The sequence below is a fragment of the Chiloscyllium punctatum genome, chromosome 4 (assembly GCF_047496795.1).
Source record: "Chiloscyllium punctatum isolate Juve2018m chromosome 4, sChiPun1.3, whole genome shotgun sequence".
Classification (NCBI taxonomy): domain Eukaryota; kingdom Metazoa; phylum Chordata; class Chondrichthyes; order Orectolobiformes; family Hemiscylliidae; genus Chiloscyllium; species Chiloscyllium punctatum.
The window spans coordinates 113,220,619-113,235,441 of NC_092742.1; positions in this window are offsets into that span (position 1 = coordinate 113,220,619).

Here is a 14,823-nt window from a genome sequence, read left to right on the forward strand (position 1 = left end):
TGTAGATGTTGATTTCTCCTGGATCAGAAAACTGCTGTATGGATCTGTATTTGAATACATCTTTGTGTCAAGCGGTGTAAACCACGAAGGTATTTTATCTATTGTTTGTGTAAGTGTTCCAACATATAAGCTATCCCAAAATGTTCTTTTCTTTGTTTGTATTTTAACTATAGCATTTTAACAGATTATATTTTGCTTAACGTCGAGTGGTTTGACCAGTCATAACATATCTGGAAAGCACACTTCACATCAATATTCAAAATAACGAAAGGTTTGGGTCTATGCGGCCTTCTTAAAATATATTGCGGGAATCTGGTCTGGTCCACAACACTTATAGGTGAGGGGTTTATAACTGACTCCTGTTATTGAAAAGTTAGTGCAGCAGCTGGGGATGTTTTGCTGGAGGTTGTGCTGTGAGCTGCCTCAGACATTCAGGGAGACCTGAGGATTTGGTGACCCAACTTTGGATGGAGCGTGGGGACTGTAGTTACAACATCTGGGTCTGCAACATGAACAACAAATGGAGCAGAGGCTGCAGAGGGGAAAAGCTTTGAAACCACACAGTGAGTGTGAGTGTGGAAAGGGATCTGCGGGATCCACCCCGGGTTTTCCAGGAACAGCTTCCCAAGCTCCACTTAAACCAGGAGCAGAGTGTGAGGGGCCCTGACTGAACAAGGAGCTGGTCACAGAGCAGTGTCACCTTCTTTAACACGTCCTGCAGCTTCACACCAGGGGGAGGACAGTGCTGCCAGTGGCTGTTAGGGTCACTGTTTCATTCAGCTTCTATGTTCTGGAACTTTTCAAACAGGACTGGGTGACATATCCATCATCTCCCAGTATGTTGCCATCAATGTAACCATTCAGTGACGGAGGATATATATGGTGGATGAAGTAAATACATTGTTTCACCCACAGCAGGGAGCTGCCGGGTGTATCCAGTATAATGGGATTCCCGATGGTGTACATGGCATCTGCGGAGTAGCCGTGTCAATGGGGAGAGGTAGAGGAACTGAAGGAGCACTCTCTGTATTAATCTTGAAGCGTGCCCATCACAGTACATCATGCTGGTGAATATCCCTGTCCTCACTGCAGCCACAGCCTCTTCATTCACAAGCAGGCAGCCATTCCCATCGTCTTCAGATCTCCATGTAGAAAGGAATGAATGTATCTTGGATAAAGGCCATCCCCTTGATACTCGTTTGATAACAGCATCCCCCATCACCAACCAAACACTTCGAAACATTCCATGTGTACGGAGAGCAATGGGGTCACTTGGAGCATCAAGGAGCAGACGATCAGGGATGGAGCAAAACCTCCCATGTCTGAACGGGTCTGAGTGAACCCCCCAGTACACAGGATCATTAATCCCCGTAATCCCTCTCCATTTCAGTAACATACTGCCTTCCATTATTACTGTAAATGAAATGAGAGATTATATCATGTTATATTGCAGCTGCCAAATTGCTATCCATTGCCTTTACCACTCTGTATCTATGTGTAGACCCTCCAACCTCTCTTGACATTTAATCTCTTGCTTATCACAGCAACATGACCAAACTCAGTATCTCTATATCTGTTCTGTCCTCCTGATCATTGATATAGATTGTAAATAGTTGAGGACCCAGCACTGGTCACTGTGTGACTCCACTGGTGACGTTCTGTCAAACTGATTAAGACTGATTTATCCAGAGAGCCTCCTTCCTGTTTGATACATAATCCTCCCCCATTACTGTGTAACACAGTCGTAAAGCTGAATATGAACAAGGAGCATCAGTCAGGAATCCAACCCTTCGAACCTGCTCCACCATGGAATACAATCATGGCTGATGTCATCGCGGCCTCTGTTCCACTTTCCTGCTATCTCTCGATCCTCAAACTCTAGTCTCTTATTGTAGATTGCACCACATGAAAACATATCCACTCCACAGCTACACTTTCAATTACGTTTAGCATTTTACAGACCTCAATGAGCTCTCCTTTCATTCTTATAAACTTGAGAGTATAGGCCTAAACTGCTCAATTTCTCTTCATAAGACACACACTTCAAATAAGGAATCATTCTAAAGAAGCTCTTCTGAATTGCCTCCAATGGAAATACCTCATTCTGCAGGACACCCAAACTGTACTCCAGTTGCAGCCTCACGAACGCCTTGCATAGCTACAGCAACACTCCCTACCTTTCTTCTCTATCTTTTTATAAATAAACACTGAAATTATGCTTGCATTCCTCATTACCTGCAGTACCCGCAGGCAAGTTTTCTGTAATATGCAAGCAGGCACCCAGATCCCTCTGCACTAAAGCACTTTGAAGTTTCTCTCCATTTAGATAATAATTTGCTTTTTTATTATGCTGGCCAACTTGAATAACCCCATATTTATCCACTTTAATTTTCATTGCCAAATGTTGGCCCATTCACCCAATCTATACATATAGTTTTTAAATCCCTTGCATCATCATTCCGAAGAAATTTCCCACCAATGTTAGTGTCGTCTGAAAATGTAGCTATAGTATTTTCTATCCCGTCAACCGAGTAATAATATCGATCCCAAATGGTTGAGGCATGAGAACTGAAACCTATGGCTCCCAACAAATTGCATTTTCCAATATAAAATGATACATTTAATTCATCTGACTGCATTTTGTTGGTTAACCAATCCTCCATCCAAACCAATAAATTACTCCTAAACTGATGCTGTCTGATCTTACCACTCACTCTTTGGAGAAGGGACGTATCTGAATCCTTCACGAAGACCAGATATATTCCATCTCCAGGATTCCCACTATCCACCTTGTTTGTCACATCTTTAAATAACTCAAGAAAACACTTCAATCATGGTTTATCTTTTGTAAAGCCACGTTGAGTCCGAAGGATTGTGGTTTACGTTTGCAAATGTCCTCAACAATGGATTCTAATAATTTGCCTTAAATTACAATAATTTATTGTTACAATTTACTCCCTAATGTATTCAGTTATTATAAGTTCTTCCCTTTCTAAAACCTTTACGTTTTCTATGAATTCCTGTTTGATGGGCAAAGGGTTTTAAGAGATGTGCTCCAATTGCTGCATAAGCGGTATGTGTGGCTGACTGGACTCATCATCCTGCTGGTGTACAAAATCGATGGGATGAAGTCTTTCTGGGGTTCCCATGTTGTCATCTCCAAGGCCAGAATGACCACCTCCTGTTGATGCGTTAGAGGGGTGGGGGATTATGGAATCTTCCCATTGCTGTGTAACATTTTGAGGGTCTGATGGGTCTTCTCATATTTCTCCATAATCGGTGGAGATACTGAACGGTCTCCTCATGTATCCCAGAGATGGGACGAAGGGAGCGATTGGTCTTCTCTTGTTCCCATACAACAGACACGTGTCTGAATTATCTCCTCCTTTCTCATGAAAAAAGTCTCAGATAATTTTTATCCTAACACGTTTCCCTTGCAACAGACTCGGTGGGTCTGAATGGCCTACTGTTATCCCAGTGTAACAATCTCCAGTCACTGTGTGACCACTTCCAGTTCCTATGTTACGGACTTGAGGAGGCTGAATGGACTGATCCTATTGCTGTGTAATAGGATACTGGTGCAGCATGGCCTACTCTGGGTCCGGTGTTATAGATTCGAGGGGCTGATTGGCCTCCTCCTGTAAATATACATCGGGCTCGAGGGGCTGAACAGTGTCGCCCTATTCTGGTGTAACAGGCTCGAAGGCCTGAATATCCTCCTGTTGTTCCTGTGAAACAGGCTGGAGAACGGAATGGATTCCCCCACTATCTGTGTAATTCTCCTCAGTTGTTGACTCCTTCCTGTCATCTATGTTGAAATAAGTTCATCCTTTATTTTTGTAAACTCCAATGGCGATTGGATCAACCTGATCATCCTTTCGTTATAAGCTAGCACCTTCATTGCAGGAATCAGCTGAGGGAACCACCTCTGAGCTGCTTCCAATATAACATCATCCTTTCTTCATTGAAGAGACTAAATCTGTACACACTACTCCAGATGTGATCTCACTAAGACCCTGTACAGCAGCAGTAATGCTTTACCAGCCTGCTGTAAGGTTCCCACCCAGGTTAGAGCTGTCTCAGCTCTCTGGGGAAATACAGAGCATTGTTGAACGATCATTGTCCTTTTCTACTCCACTAGCATTACGGGAAATCTGGAGAAAATGTCACAATGATGCTTAAGAAGATCATAAATGATGTGGCGAGATGATCTCTTCCATTAATCTCCCCAAAGCCCACGTCGCTCAGATTCTACAGAATCTTGTAATGTGGAGCGTAAAAACAGCAAGGAGAAGGAAACATTGATGGGAGTTATATATCAAAGTGAAAGCTGCAATACAAATGCTGGACATGTTATAAAACGGGAAATGAGATATACACATTTGTGGGTACTGCAGTAATAATGTCCTGTTTACATTATATCTAAACTGTGTTAACCCAACTGAATGCTAATGCTGGGAAAAATGGATTTCATGAGCATGTGTTAGATGGTGACATTAACATTTTGTCGAGCACTGAGCTAGAGATCAGGTTATTTAGAAATTGGTGTTGGATGATCAGAAAAGCTAATTGAAAACTTTGCTGTAGAGGACATTTTGGGATCAGTGGCCACAATGTATTGATTTTCTTTTCTGCTGTTTGAGTACACGGTAGTGTTTGTTTTATTTGAAGTAACTGTTATAAATCTGAATCATACAAGCCCTGAAGGTGTGAGGAGAAAGTGGGCACTGCAGCTGCTGGAGATCAGTGGCGCTGGAAAAGCACAGTCAGGCAGTGTACTAGGAGCAGGAGCATTGACGTTTCTGGCACAACCCTTTATCAGGAATGAGGCTTCTGGGTCAAGGGAGCTGAGAGATAAATGAGAAGGGGATGTGGCAGGAGGCAGGTAGCTCGGAATGCGATCGGTAGATGAAGGTGGTGTTGAAAGTGATAGGTGATGAAGGGAGACAGAACGCCTCATCTACTGCATCCTTTAAACTCAGTGTGGTCTTCTCTACATTGACGAGACATACGTGGATCATTTCAGGGAACATCGTTGGAACAGCCACATTGACCAACTCCACCACCTTGTGGCTAAACACTTGAACTCTCCTTTCCACTCTGCCAAGGACATGAGAGTCCTGGGCCTCCTCCATCACCAAACCCTAACCACCTGAAGCATGGATGAAGAAAGGTTCCTCTTCTGCCTTGAGGACCTTCCAACCACAAGGGATTAATGTAGATTTCACCAGTTTCCCCATTTCCCCTAACTCCACCTTATCCCATTCCAATATTCCAACTCAGCTTTTGAACGTTCCTATGTGTTCATCTTCCTTCCCATCAATCTGGTCCACCCTCCTCTCCGACCTAACCCTTTCAGCCTCACCTTTAACTACTTATTAGGACAAAGGAAGCTGCTTAGAAAAATGCCAAGTGTTGTAGTAAGCCAGTGGATTCGGAGAAAGGTAGGACCCAGCAAAGGATGACCAAGAAACTGAGAAGGAAGTCAAAAAGCGAAACAGCATGCAAACAAAAGAAAAACATAAAGACTGCTAAAGAAAATCATTAAGACCGCTAAAGAAAACCATAAAGACTGCTAAAGAAAAACATAAAGACTGCTAAAGAAAAACATAAAGACTTCCAAAAAAAAAACATGCATCAGTGTATGAAACAAAAGAAAAAACAAGTTAAAATGTGGAACAGTAGGTGTGCGGACAGGGTAATTTATTGAAGAGAACAGAGAAATCACAGGGGAAAGAAACAGTTTATTTGAGTCTATTTTCAAGGCAGAATATCCAGAAATTCTCCCAGAAATACCAAGTGACCATGGGACTTGTGCAAGTAAAGTCTAAGATCATTCTTATCAGTGTTGAGGTCATCTTTGAAAAGAAAGCTGGATTGAGTATTTGTAAATCTGACAGATCAGATGTACTTCATACAAGAATTACAGAGGAAGCAGCAATAGACGTATTGATTGCATCTCAGATTTTCATGTTATTTTCCAATACATTCTGGAAAGATATTTAGTCAATCTGGATATGGCAAAAGTTATAAATATTATTCAACAGTTTAGGAAAGGATAAAGATTGAGAGTGGTGAACTACAGATCAGTTAACTTGTAATCCGCGGTCGGGTGTCTCTTGGGCTGAATCACAAAGAACGTGTTACTGGATATATTGAAGTTAATGAGAAAATTGGGGAGGATGATAATGCATCGATGAAACGAAAACCATAAGTGACAAACATTTTTTGGAATGATTTGGAGATGATTCTTGTGGACGTAGACAACAATGGATAACGTATCGTTAGATATTCAGGAAGATCTTTCTTTAAGAACTCTCCCACTCTCATCATAAGAAATGTTAAAGTGAAAGGAATTGGGAAGAACGCATGCAAATAGGAAACTAAAAATTAGGTTTACATTTATGTGAATGTAATTGCAATATAGAAGATGTCATGCACCAGCTGCATAGAGTGTTGCTGAGACTAAACTTAAAGTATCGTGTACCGTTTGGAGTCCCAATCTAAGATCGAATATACTGACTACAGAGGAACTGCAAAAGGTATTTTCCAGACTAATCCATAAAATGGCAAGATTGCCTGATGGGGAAACAGCCTGTGATCTCGAGTTTCAAAATATGAGAGTTGATTGTAGTGAAACTTAGAAACTTCGGAACATTGAGGGGACTGAATAACAGAGAGACATGGAGAAGTGCAAGTAGTCGAGATTAGGGAGAATCCCATGATATTCTACACGGACAAGTAGAACAGAATAATCAGCAACAGTTAGTGTCCATTAGAGATCAAAGGGGGGCAATCAGTGTGTCCACCCGGAGAACATTGATAGATTGTTACATGAAAACATCACAGCTGTTTTACTTGGGAGAAGGAGGATGCAGGTACAGAATTCGAGAAGATGGACTGGAAAGCTCTTGAACAGATTGATGTTAAGTATGAGCAGGAGTTTGAGGCTTTGTCTGGTATAAAATTCGACCAATCCGCAGGTCTGGATAATGTTGGAGTCAAGGGAGGAAAGACGCTGATTGGAAATTTTAATTAGATTCTGACCATGGGGAGGTGCTAGAGGACTGGAGAGCAGCTGATATGATTCCAAATTCACAGTCAGGGTGGTAGAGATTTTCCAAGGTAACTATAGATGAGCGAGTACTAGATCACTGTTCAGGAAACTACTGGAGAAAATAGAGAAGGAGAAAATTGAACTCCAATCAGAGTCGCAAGGTTTGATCAGGGATAATCATCATGACTTTCTCAGAGTGAAGTCACACCTAATGAATTTGATTGAATTAGTTTGAGGAGGTTGCTTATTTAGTTTTGCAGCAAGGCCTTTGACAAAGTTCCACATGGGAAATTGAAAAACATAAAGTAAAATATCAGAGTATCGAGGGTAACTTGAAAATTTACAACGAAAATTGTCTTAGTGTCAGGAGTCAGAGGGTGGTGGGAGAAGGCTGTTTGTGTGACTGGAGACCAGTGTCCTCTGGTGTACCACAGGGATCAGTGCTGTGTCCCTTATTGTTGAAGCATTCGTAAATGGTATAGGTGTGAATCTGGAGGGGGAGTGGGTGGAGGGCTGGGAGTTGAGATAAGTAAGTTTGTGTTTGACACAAAGATTGGCCGAATGGTTGGCAGTGAGGAGGAAGTTCTGATTTTACAGGTAAATACAAGTGGAATGATCAGATGGGCAGATCGATGGCAGATGGAATGTGATCCTGATAAATATGAGGTGATGTACTTTGGAAGGAGGAACCAGACATGGGGTGTACACAATGATTGGCAGCACACTAGGGAGCTCAGAGGGTGTGTCTCCACACATCCCTGAATGTGACTGAACAGGGTAATGGACTAGTTAAGAATTGAACCTTGGGTGGAGCGTTTATTAATCAGGGAGTAGATTATAAGTGTTATACAGGGCTTGGTTTAGTCCATGATGGAGTACTGTATGTCATTCTGGGAGCCTCATTACAGGAAGGATGTGATTGTACTGGAGGGGGTTGCAGAGGAGATTCACCAGGATATTCCCTGGAATGGGGCATATCAGCTATGGAGAGAGGCTGGATAAGCTCAGGTTGTTTACTTTGGAGCAGTGAGGCTGAGGGGATGTGATTCAGAAGGATAAGTTAACAAGGGTCATGGACAGGGTGGATAGACAGCAACTGTTCCTTTTAGACAGAGGGTCAAGAACAAGGGAGCACACCTTAAAGTGAAGGGTTTGAGGTTCAGAGAGGATTTAAAGATGACTTTTGTTCACCCAGAGGGTGTTGGGTTCTAGAATGTACTTCCTGAGAGGGGAGTTATCACGGCTAACCTCTCAATCGTAAAGTGTACTTGGACGAGCACTTGGAAGTGCCATAACATTCCAGGTTGTATGCCTAGTGTTGGAAAGTGGGACTAATATCGATCATGCTGTATTTCTGTTGGTACAGAGACTATGCTCCTGTGCGTGTATGATGTGGAGCTGAGCAGCTTAACACAAGAATTGATAGGTTTCTGAAGATAATGTTCAAAAAGGTTATAAGAGTGAACTGTTATAGCTTGTCAAATTATGTCAATGTGAGAAGTATGAAAAAACAGTGTGGGTTCTTTCTAGTTTGAAACCAGAGAATGGAGAATGGGGAACAGGGAAATGGGAAACTATGAATCCACAACTTCAGTTCTGTCTTCACAGAACTTTCTGACAATACCAGCAAAGTCCAGTGTGGGAAACGAAATAGTACATGGAACATAGAACATAGTAAGTAAATGGTTTGGGAGAAATTATTGGGACTGAAAGTAATGGTCATAGACAACACTAACATAGATTTATGAAATGGGAATTATGTTTCAGAAACTGTTTGGGAGACAAATGAAAGAGAAGCAATGGATTTAAAACACGTGAATTTTCAGAAAAAAATGTTGAAAAACCTCCCAGCCTAGTTTGCAAAATCAAATCTTAGTGGATTGGAGCGAATATATGGCCATGCTTCTAGAATGGGACAGCTGGCAGGAAACAGTGAATAGAAATAAACAGACTTGTGAAGCAACAGTCTGACATTGTATATAAGGTATGGTTCTGTGAGTATGACTATATCCCTGAAACCCCATCACCTTCCCCGGATATCTCCTCTCTCACCAGCAGGACATACACAACAGAAATGGCGGCACAGTGGGATACAGTTGGAAGGGAATTGCTCTGGGAGTCCTCAACAGTGACCTGTATCCCATGAAGTCTCATGGCGTTAGTTTGTACATCGGAAAGGCAATCACCTGCTGATTACCATGTACCAGCCTCTCCCATCTGATGAGTCAGTACTCCTCTATGCTGATCAACACTTGGAGGAAGCTCTGAGGGTGGCAAGGGCACAAAACGTACTTTGGGTGAGGGATTTCAATGTCCACCATCAAGAGTAACTCAGCTGCAGCAGTACTGATTGAGCTGGCCGGGTCCTAAAGGATATAAATGATATACTGGGTCGATGGCAGGTGGTGAAGGAACCCACAAGAGGGAAAAGCCATATTTGACCACAGCCTTACTAATCTGCCAGTTGCAGAAGTATCTGTCCATGACAGTGTCGGGTAAGAGTAACCACTGCATAGTCATTGTGGAGATAAAGTCACACCTTCACATTGAGAATAACCTCCATAATTCTGGGTGGCACTATCACTGTACTAAATGGGACAACTTCAAACAAATCTAGCAGCTCAAATCTGGGTTTCCATAACGTGTTGTGGGGCATCGATAGCAGCAGAATTGTACTCAACCACAACCTCATGGCCTGGCATATCCCCCTCACAACAATTACCATCAAGACAGAGGATCAACCTTGATTCAATGGAGTGTGCAGGAGGGCAGGAGCAGCACCGGGCAAACCTGAAAATGAGGTGTCAGCCTGATGAAGCCACCAACCAGGACTGCTTGTGCACCAAACAGCACAAGCAGTAAGGGACAGACAGGCTAAGTGATTCCACAAGCAACGGTTCAGGTCTCTGCAGTCCTTCCACTTCTAGTTGAGAATAGTTATGGACAATTAAACAAGTCATTGGAGGAAGAGATTCCACAAGTATCTCCATCCTGAATGATTGAAGAGACCAGCACTTCAGTGCAAAAGATAACGTTTATGCATTCGCAATAATCTTCAGTCAGAAGTGCTGAGTGGATGATGCACCTCAGCCTCCTCCAGTCGTCCTCAGCAATTCAGTTACCAGCCATCAGCCAATTTGGTTCAGTCCACGCGATATCCAGATTCAGTTGGAGACACTTGATACTCCAGAGGGTACATACTCTGACAACATTCTGGCAATAGTACTGAAAAGTTGTTCTCAAGACCTTGTCACTGCCCTCACCAACCTGTTCCAATACCGTTACAATGACATTTCCCCGATTACGTCGAGAATAATACAAGTATCTCCTGTATATAAAAAGCAGAACAAATCCAATCCAGCCAATTACCACCCCATCAATCTACTCTCAATCATCAGTAAAGTGGTGGAAGGTCTCAGTGCTTTCAAGCAGCACCTGCTCAGCAATACCCTGGTCAATGACGCTCTGTTTGGGCTCCACCAGGGCCACTCAGCTCCTGACCTCATTACCGTGGTTCAAACATGGACAAAAGAGCTGAATTCCAGAGGTGGGGTGAGAGTGATAGCCCTTTAAAACAAGGCTGCCTTCGCCCAAGTGTGGTATCAAGGGGCCTGAGCAACACTGGAATCAATGGGTATCAGGGGCAAACTCCCCGCTGGTTAGAATCATACCTGACACGTAGGAAGATGGTCATGGTTGATAAAGGCCAGTCAGCTGAGCTCCAGGGCAAGTCTGTAGGAGTCCCTCGGGCAGTGGCCTAGGCCCAAATATCTTCAGGGCTACTTGAGCAATGACCTTGCCTCCATTTTAAGGTCAGAAGTGGGGATGTTCGCCAATGATTGCACCATGCTCAGCAACATTTGTGATTCTTCGGATACTGAAGCAGTCCATGTTCAAATACAACAAGACCTGGACAGCATCCAGGCTGACAAGTGGCAAGCAATATTCACGCCACACAAATGCCAGACCGTGAACATCACCACTAAAATACAATCTAACCTGCCCCTTGTCATTCAATTGTGTTACCATCACTGAATCCACAGTGGACTGCAGCGGTTCAACAAGGCAGCTCACTCCCACCTTCTCAGGGGCAACTAGGGACAAGCAATAAATACTGGCCCAGCCAGTCACACCCAGATTCAGGAAATAAATATTATTTAAATAAAATAACAGAGGAAGGTTGCTGGGATATCACAGAGATCAGTGCTCAGGCCCCATCTGTTCACAATACCCATTCAACATTTGGTTGCAGGAATCAAGTACAATATATCCCAACCTGCTGACAGAACTAAAGGATGTTGGATTGCGAGTGTGTGAGGAGGTTGTAAAAAAGGTTCAAGGTGACTAAGACAAGAGGAGTGAATGGATAAATACGTGGCAGATGGAGAGCAATGTGGGGAGAGGTGACAGTGTGCCCTTTGCTGGGAACAATAGACTGGCAGCCTATCGTTTGAAAAGGGATTGTTTGAAACATGTTGGTCTACAAAGGGACGCTTGCTCCTTTTTGTTGTTTCCTTCTGCGCGGCCCTCCGAGGTCCCTGCAGCGCAGTGAGGTCTGAACCCACAAGGCAATACTGGGAATGGCATTCACACGCTGCCCAGTGTACACAGACCGACCAAGTGGGGAGCTGTAACATTGCAAAGGATCTGGATCTCCCTGCAGACCAGTCACTGAAAGCAATATTGCAGGAGCAGAAAGCAGTTAGGAAGGTAAATGGGGTGTTGACCTTCATTTCAGGGGATTTGAGTCCAGGAGTAATGGTGTCTTACTGCTGCTGTACAGGGCCTTAGTGAGACCCCATCTTGAACATTGTGCAATATTGCGTGCAGGTTTGATCTCGGTACCTAATAAAGGGCAAACCTGACATTGAGGGAGAGCAGCGAAAGATGACCAGACCGATCTCTAGGATGACAGGCTTGCTGTGGGAGCAGAGTTTGGGGGCGACTGGGCTTGTATTCCATGGGGTTTAGGAAAATGTGTGAAGATCTCAGTGAGATATATAAAACCCTGACAGGGTGAGACAGAATGGAAGCAGAGATGATAATTCCCCAGGCTGTGATGTCTAAAACAAGGGGCCACAGTATTAGATACAGACAGGCCATTCTGCACTGAGATGCCAATAAACGTCTGCCCTCAGAGACTGGAGAACCCGGGGAATGTGCTCGCACATGGAAACCAAGACACTGAATATAAATACAGGTTTAGAGACAGGAAAGGGATGGTGGGAGAGCAGGAGTACGGTGTGGAAATAAAGGTCGAGGTATCATTGTATTTAATTGGGAGCAAACTCGATGGACCAAAGGGACTACTGCACTTCCTATTTTATAGCTTCCCACGGTTAATCACATTACGGATATATATATATATATGTGGGATAAGTGCATTGTGGAGATGTTTGAACATGAACAACAATGAGGAAGGCTCAATGTGTTGTATGGCCTACTCCATTCCTGATGTTTCTGTGCAGTCTGTGGGAAAGCTGTTTAAATGCTGTCACAAGCTCTCAGATGTTAGGAAGGAGGTGTCTGCAGGGTCAACAGGACTGTGTTTCCCTTCCCTTTTTCCGATACTAAGGCCGGGGCCGGGTGTTCTGTCCAGGTTTATCCTTTTAAGACCTCAGAGCAGTTTGATACAATACAGTGGCTTGCTTGGCCGATTCACAGATCATTGAAAAGTTTTATCACAAGTATATGTGTCTGCAGTCATAGATAATCATAGATAATCATTGATAATAGCCTCCAGTCTGACAAGTATCCTTCCACTAAACCCTCTGCTTCCTACCATCAAGCCAACTGTGTATCCAATTGGCCAGTTCCCCCAGCATTCCACGTGATGTAACCTTCTAGAGCAGCCTGCCATATGGAACCTTATCAAAGGCCTTACTGAAATCCATGGAGACTATATCTACCACTCTGCCCTCGTCAACCTTCCTGGTCACTTCATCATAGAACTCTAACAAATTTGGGAAGCATGATCTCCCACTCACAAGTCTATGCTGACTGCTCCGAATCAAACCCTGTGTACGTAATGGGTGCAGTCAATGGTATGCTGTCCTTCATTGTAAGATGATTCGAGTACATAAGTAAAGTCATCTTCCTGCTGTTGGAGAGCCTTGCTGAGAGAGCATTAGGGGCACTCTCTACAGATTTGATCTCCTTTGTGAGGAATGATCTCCTTACCACAGACACGGGTGATGGTAACATGAGGATAGAGTGAAGAAGCTGAGTGTTTAATCTGGAGAGCTGTGAGAGACGAAGAAATTGTGATGCTGAAACACGAGGAGTGGCAGCGATCACTTATTTCCAAAAGAGACATTGACAGGGAGAGAAATTCCATTCTTTACCCAGGATTGATTGGTTTGATTTATTGTCACGTGTACTTCAGTACAGGGAAACACTTTATTGATGAGCAGTGGAGGCAGATCATAGTAAGCATGGCCAGACAGATCATAGGGTGAAATAGACTTGGACAGAGTAAGGCACACAGGTTACACTGAACAGGACGTGCAACTAGACAAGATCAACATGAACAAGATCAGCACTATTTGAACTTAGAGAGTCCATTCATCAGTCTAACGTGACCTTCCTAATAGTTTATATGCCTAAATTAACTGTGCAGTTGGCGAGTGAACCCGTACTGAACGTCATGTTGCTCACAATCCCCAACAGCAGCCACAATACCTTCCATCTGAAACAGGTAGCTTTTCTCAACAGCTTCCGCCCTGCACAGAGAACACCAGGCTGGCATCTCAGAGATGAAATATGCCTTCTTGAGACTTCACACAAGACATATGGCTTCCCTCCTCACAGTTAGAAAACCACCTTAAAGTCCCACGTGTGTATCATAAACAACGGAGCCAGGAGGAACAACATGGAGCAGTCTGTCTGTGCAGCCTCTGCTCCACTTGTTCATCATGTTGGAGCATCATTCAGGAGACAGTGAGGACTGCCGATGCTGGAGATCAGAGTACAGCGTCGATTGCTGGAAAAACACAGCAGGTCAGGCAGCATCCGAGGAGCTGGAGAATCGATGTTTCGGTCATAAGACATTCATCAGGAATCAGCATCAATTGTCTCATTTTGTCCCTGTGTATGTACGTTGAGGGGGGAATGGCCTCTTACTGTTCCTGTGAAAGTGACTCAAGGGGCTGAATGGCCTCATCCCATTGCTGTGTAAGTGACCCAAGGAACTGAATGACTTCTTCCTCGTCCGACTGGACAGGGTCATGGGACGGATTGGCTTACCCCTGGTTCTTTTTGAAAGCTCGATGTACTGATAATTGTGATGATGCTGCAGTTTTAAGAGGTTATTTTGTCCGGGTTTCTTTTAAGAGGGAGATTGAACAACCATTAACAAGCGGGCTAGTTAAGACCACTCGAGTAAACAACGAGAGAGGCCTTGTGTTTATTTTAATGCAGCCTGAATGGGTGTGGCCAGCTCTCACAGATTAGGATCTCTGGGTTTTGGTTTCTCAGTAACATCAGAAACTATTGGGGTCTCCACAGAGTTGGAAGCTTCAGTGAATGTCTCCTGCTACTTTCCCTGAGTTTTCTCTTGGTGCTGTTTTAAATTCCTGGATTAGAGAAATGTTTGTGACATTCTGTGTCTGAATATTCCTTTCTGCCAAGGGCTGTGTTTATGGGATTTTCCTATATTGGAACAGTTCATTAGTAATAGTTCCTAGGTCTATTATTCTGTTAACTTATCCAATAGAATTAAGTTATTCTAGATTCCTCTTTCTTTGATTTCATTTTATCTTTCGTGT